This window comes from Lactuca virosa, chromosome 2 (assembly GCF_052849685.1).
Source record: "Lactuca virosa cultivar CGN04683 chromosome 2, Lactuca_virosa_CGN04683_v6, whole genome shotgun sequence".
Taxonomy (NCBI): domain Eukaryota; kingdom Viridiplantae; phylum Streptophyta; class Magnoliopsida; order Asterales; family Asteraceae; genus Lactuca; species Lactuca virosa.
In genome coordinates, this window is record NC_136427.1 from 299,055,187 (window position 1) to 299,061,767 (window position 6,581).

At 29.4% G+C, this 6,581-nt stretch overlaps 1 long non-coding RNA gene across 2 annotated transcripts; it reads left to right on the forward strand.

The window, feature by feature from the left end:
• Nucleotides 1-3,176: 3,176 nt before the first annotated feature.
• Nucleotides 3,177-6,251, forward strand: LOC145161492 (uncharacterized). 2 transcript variants are annotated; one of them, XR_013738511.1, is made up of 2 exons: nt 3,177-5,464; nt 5,941-6,251. It is a non-coding gene; the product is annotated as an uncharacterized LOC145161492 (long non-coding RNA). The 2 variants fall into 2 exon arrangements; XR_013738510.1 differs by having other exon boundaries at nt 5,955-6,251.
• Nucleotides 6,252-6,581: the final 330 nt, after the last annotated feature.

The window sequence follows — 6,581 nt, forward strand, 5'->3', positions numbered from 1 at the left end:
TTTTTTATTTTTCGACCCTTAAACGTTGTATTTTTCATTCCATGCTAAATATAACTTAATAAATCATTGTATTTCTTTGTTTTTTCAATTTATTAGATACATGTCATACACATAAATGTATGAGTTTACTAAGTTGATGAAAAAATGGAGTATACTGAAATATTAAGTATGTACGCATGTATAAAAGTATTTATGTATGTTTAAGTTTATTTGTGAAATAAGTTGAACAAACAAGTCAATACATCAATTGATTATGTTTTGTAAAAGATTGGACGAATATAACAACGTTTAATGGTCAAAAATTGAAAAAAAGATTCTGGTCTGTGGGTGATTTGTCACGGATTACCCACAAAACAAAATCCGTGGAAAATCTATGGGTAAACATCCGTGAATAATCTGTGGGTAAACATCTGTGGGTAAACAATCTGTGGGTAAACAATTATGTGGAAAATTTGTGGGTAAACATCCGTGGAAAATCTGTGGGTAACAGAGCCATGGAAAAGATGTGGGAAATCTTTTTTGTGGATACTCCGTGGGTAATCTAGTCGTGGATAAGCTGTGGATAACTTTGTCGTGCATAAACTGTGGGTAATTCTGTGGGTAAACTGTATGTGGTAAATCTGTGGGTTAATATGTCCGTGGATAATCTGTGGGTAATTCAAAGGGTAATCCGTGGGAAAACATTACCCACGAGCTTTTTCCCACGAATCTAGTTTCGTGGACAATCCGTAGATAAAGACCATTACCCACTGATTACCCACAAATAGGGTCGTGGGTGAAGGTCTGTTTTGTTGTAGTGAATTAGCCGTCTATATAATTGTTAATAAAAGATTTTTTGTAAATGCCAAAGATTTTATAAGATATAAAAGTTGGTAAAAATGTTTATTTATGAACAGTGTTTGGATAGTATAAGTCACAATCATTTTACTGTATAAATTGATAAAAGATTTGGTGTCCTAGAATATGAAGGGTAAAAACTTTTTGAGATTGTGACTTTTTGTCCTTTGGTTTTTATGGATGGCGAAGATTAGGTAATTTTCTGAAACATTTATGTGTTCGTCCATACTCTTTTAGATGAGATTCAACTTAACTCTTTTCTTTTTATAAGTATAAACAAATTTCAAGTGTTAGGTGGATCGATTGATGTTGCAATCCGGTTGTAGATTGTTCGACTTTGTTGTAGCTTATTTGTGGCTGTTTGAATTCTGTTTTGAGTTCATTGCTAGTTCTTTTTTAATAAATTAAATTGATGTCGTTATATATAAAAGAAGTAATTAAGTACAATATTATATATATATATATATATATATATATATATATATATATATATATATATATATATATATATGGAAAAGTGAATATACATTACAGCCTCACCTAAGCTTAGGTACTAAACCTCATTAAAATTCGATGTTCTACTATGTAAAGATTATATATATATATATATATATATATATATATATATATATATATATATATATATATATATATAGAGAGGTAAGTTCAATTGAGAAAATAAAAAAGGTTGAGAATTGGGGAATCGTTCTCAGCCACTCATTTATTTTTACCGCAAAAACCTTTGTTGTACCAGCGGAAATGGATAAGGAATACACATGTGTTCCAACAAAACATGTTTCCTTAAACAAAACATGTTTCCTTAAACTATGCTAATCATTACCTTAATATATATAAAAACATAGTTTTTTTTGTTTTTTTTAATTTTTAAGAAGCTATTTATATCGAAAAATGATTTTAAATATACCAAAATTTATGATTTTTTATTCTCTACAAATAGATATCCATATTGATATATTTTTAAGATAAAATAATTTTTTTTTTATATTTTCAGCTATTGTTATTCATAAGTGAATAAAAATGCATCAGATTTTTGCTACAGTACATTCGTTATTCACTTATGAATAAAAATATATAATTAATTTTTTTTACAGTTTAAGTATCATTTATACTACTTATTCATATATGAATAACAAATTAACTGTAACAAAAATCTGATAAATGTTTTATTCATATATAAACATAAAATATGACGACAACTAATACACGTTTTATTCATATTTAAATATAATATATGATGAAAGATGATGTAAAAAATATATTTTAAGTAAGAAAACTTTATTGTGTGTCATATTCAGATATTAACGGTACTTAAACTATAAAAAAAGTTACGTATACGTTTTATTCATAAATGAATAACGAATATACTGTAATAAAAATCTGATAGATTTTTTTATTAACTTATGAATAACGAGAGCTGAAACTATAAAAAAAAATTTATTTTATCTTAAAAGTATATCAATATGGATGTCTATTTATAGAGAATAAAAAATTATGAATTTTGATATATTTAAAATAATTTTTCGATAATAATGGCTTCTAAAAATAAAAAAAACGAAAAAAAATATGTTTTTGTGTATATTAAGGTAATGATTAGCATAGTTTAAGGAAACATGTTTGGTTGGAAAACACATGTTTATCCGTTATCCATTTCCGACGGTACGCCTAAATGTTTTGCGGCAAAATAAATGTGTGGCTGAGAATGATTCCCCCATTCTCAACCTTTTTTTTTCTCAATTGAACCCTCATATATATATATATATATATATATATATATATATATATATATATATATATACGATGACTGGAATATTAAAATATTTCACTAGCAAAAATTAGTTTCACGGTCTCACAAAATTATGTCATTCTCAAATGAACTCTTACCTATATAAAAGAAGTAAGTAGAATAATGGTATTACATTACTTGAAATAAAAGTATTCATTACATAATGGTATTGCTTGATTTTGTTGTAGCCTATTTGCAGCTGTTTGACTTTTGTTTCGAGTTCATTGCTAGTTCTTTTTTAATAAATTAAATTGATGTCGTTATAAAAGACGTAAGTAGAATAATGGTATATTAACTTGGAAACTGTTTCGGTTATAATTTATATGTTTGGTAAGTCTAAACGTGATTGTATATTTACTATAAAACTATTCATTGCATAATTAAAGAAAACCAGAAGATATACTAATAAAATTTTGGACTCTTATAAGTTATTAAAAACAGAATAATTATTCCAGTTATTACTATATTTATTTTCTAGACTAGATGTATAAGCAGGCAGTAAATTAGTGGTCACTGGTCAAAGGGCATACAATTATACAAAGTCCAGACACAGACACAGTAACACTGACGCATTGCTGTTGCCATCCTCTTCATCATCTCTATATACATCTCCGTCCAGCATCTGAAAAATTTCACTTCATCGCATCTCTCTCTCTAGATTCTGATCACTCACTCACACACATATCACATAGTGAAAGTGGGATTCTCTTTTTCAGACCAACAACGATGTATTTTCCAGAGTGTGTCACCGTGTCACCTCCACTGATCTCACTTTCTCTCTCCCTCCCTCTCTCTCTCACTCTCTCTCTATAAATACATATATGTATATATAGAGAGAGAGATCATATTAGTTTGTATGTATAAATCTTTATCATATGTTATGGGTGTGTTTTATTATGTAGAAGATTTGGGGGAGATCTTTGAAGGCTTTTTTTGTGTGTAATTTTCTTACATAATTATGCCTTTTTTTACTTTAAAAAAAAATCTGACTCTGACTCTCATGATAAAAGCGACCCATCAGCTGTTTGTTTCCTTTTCATAATTACAAACTCACCTGATTCCTTCCATAAATTTTCCGACCAACACACCCATAAACAGTCACTGTAGTCGTTTATTCGTATTCAGGTATCCAGTGACTTCCATTTCAATCAACTGCGTTTATGGATATTGGATAGCTACACCCAGTTAAGCTCTCTCTCTCTCTCTCTCTCTCTCTCTCTATCTCTCTCTCTAACACACAGACACACACTTCACAATGGCATATTCAAGATATCTCTTTGACCGATGTTCTAACAGGGGTCTCTTGAGATGGCCATTTTCAAGATTAGGGTTTGTGGGTATTTCTCGTTATTTTCCCTTTTTGTTGATTAAGATTTAGGGTTTATATTCTTGAAAAGCAATCTGGTTGGCGAGTCTTTCTGTGTTACTATTCTTGATATCTGGTACCGATTCTAGCTCTGTGAGAAGTAAACTGATGAAGACTTAGAAACCATCTGTAGTTTAGCCTAAATGAAGAACCAAAAAGGGAAGGTTTTTAATGCCTTTGCAGCTGTTTTCTTTTTCACGGTTACCAAGAATATAAACAAGATATAAATCTTGAAAATGAAACAAGTTATTGATCTTAATGCATTCTAATTAACACACTCACTTATTATGATCAAAGAGAAATAGTTTTGTTTGATTATGCATCGAATTCATATATGTTAAAGGTTTCACTTTTGATCATTAATTAATTAGTTCTGGCAAACGCGACAAGAAGAAAGCTAGCTATGAGATTTAATTTTGGTAATGGATGCATGGTTAGGGCCAGAAGATCATTTTTCTCATTAATTCCTTTTGAATTATTCAACTTATGTGTATCACTTTATATACTTTAACTTCTGCACACGATTATGCTCGAGGGCTAAAAGACATTTTACGAAACCAAGTGCAAATTGGGTAGATTATTGGTCTCGATATATATATGGATATAATTTTCCTACAAATTCGACCATTCTCACAAATTATATCTATTATGCTCTTAGTTGTGCTGTACCAAATCAAATAATCAGTGGTGATTTGATATATATGTCAACAATACTTTTGTGTTATGTTTAAAGATTTTGATAAAAAAATTATGTTATTGAGTTAGGTGTTGGTGACTAGAACCAACTATCTTCTTTTAATGTAATGAGTTGTAGGTTAAAACTTTGTTGATGCTCAGAAATGCAAAAGCATCATTAGGTAATTATTAACTTTTAATAGTTTTATGTATTTGAATGATGTTTCTATAGTCAATGGAAGCGAAGGGAGCTCCCTTCAGCCCACTCATGGATGTGATTAAGGAATTGAACTAGCTGCCGACTCATTCATCTAACCACTCAGTAGAAAAGGATTCATTTTATGCTACTTTGATTGAATGAATGATGCGGGAGATCGTTTTCATCCCTTTCCAATCTATGCTTGGACTGAAGGGAGCTCCCTCGTTCTTTTCACCTAGCCTCATTATATATGTTAAATATATACGGTTTCCCCATATGCCCATAATAAGGATTGCCTTGTTTACTTTTCTTGCAATTTATACACACTTAAAGTTGTTCTTATGAGTTTCTTTTGTTTTTTATTCTTATATATATGAAGTAAAAGGAGCATATACATGTCTATTTCTTCTTAGGCCATGTAATGAGATATATCATTGCGATTATAACCTAATAACCTTACTGTACGTTTTCAAGTGTGGCCTAATATACGATCTTATCCAAGGTATATGCATTGAAGTTAACGAAGCCCAGCATGTTACTGGTTTCATTGCCCAGGATAACAGCTTGAATATTATAAAATAAGGTATGTAGATCGACTGTTATACCACATGATTATGTCATTCTAGATGCCTTTTATGTAGATCATTTTTTTTATTAATTAATTTGGTACCTTAAATAGCCATATGTGGATGATTCACTATGTAACATGTCTAAAAAGGTGTGCTTTTACTATGCACTTTAGTGGAAAGATTCTTGAAGAAAGTACACTTCATGCCTCGTGGAAAGAAGAACAACACTTGGTTGGTTGATGATTTTAAATAAAAAGATCATGGGTATAAGTGCCCTGGACAAAAATTGCCACAAATACTCTTTAGGGTTTGCTAAGTTCAACTATCGGATTTAATAAAGGATTAATGCTATTAAATTATTTAATCGATTTAATAGAGGCTTAATATCTGATACATAAAAGACTTTAACTTGCAATTATCATAATATTTTCTTTTTGTACTATTTTGTCATTGATTTTGTAAAAAAAAAATTACATTTCTTAACTTTCAGAAAGTAACCAACAGGTTATTGCTGATAATTACACTTTGTATGGCAACTGTGATGGAATAGTTGATGTTGCATGACGACTAGATCGCCTCATTTGGTATATTAAAAAATATATAGAAGATACTGAACGGGCCTAGGTGGGTCGTGAACCCACGACCTCAGGTATGCATGGCAATTGGCAAACACCTCAGACACACAAAGCCGAAGGGGGTTACCATTTTTTAACAAGAATTCGTTTATGTTATATATTTTGTTACACATTTATATGTGCATTATCTTTTTATCAATATTAAACCTAAAAAAACGTAGTTATATATATTTAATCGTGAAAAGCATAAACAACTTTCCTTTAAAACTTATATAAAAAGAAAAAAAAAACAACTTATATGTACAAGGAAACGTACTTTTACTTATAAATATGTTTTACTTATAAACAATACATCTTTATATTGAATAAAACATGTCTACGTTTTTATGTATAAATATGTTTTTAAATACATATAAAATACATTTTATACACGTAAATATATCACATCTCATACGTTTTTTTTATATATACGTGTTTAGGTTTTTATATATAAAAACATAAAAACATTATTTTTTTTATATAAAACGCCCTTCAAGTTTTTCTTAATGTATTTACA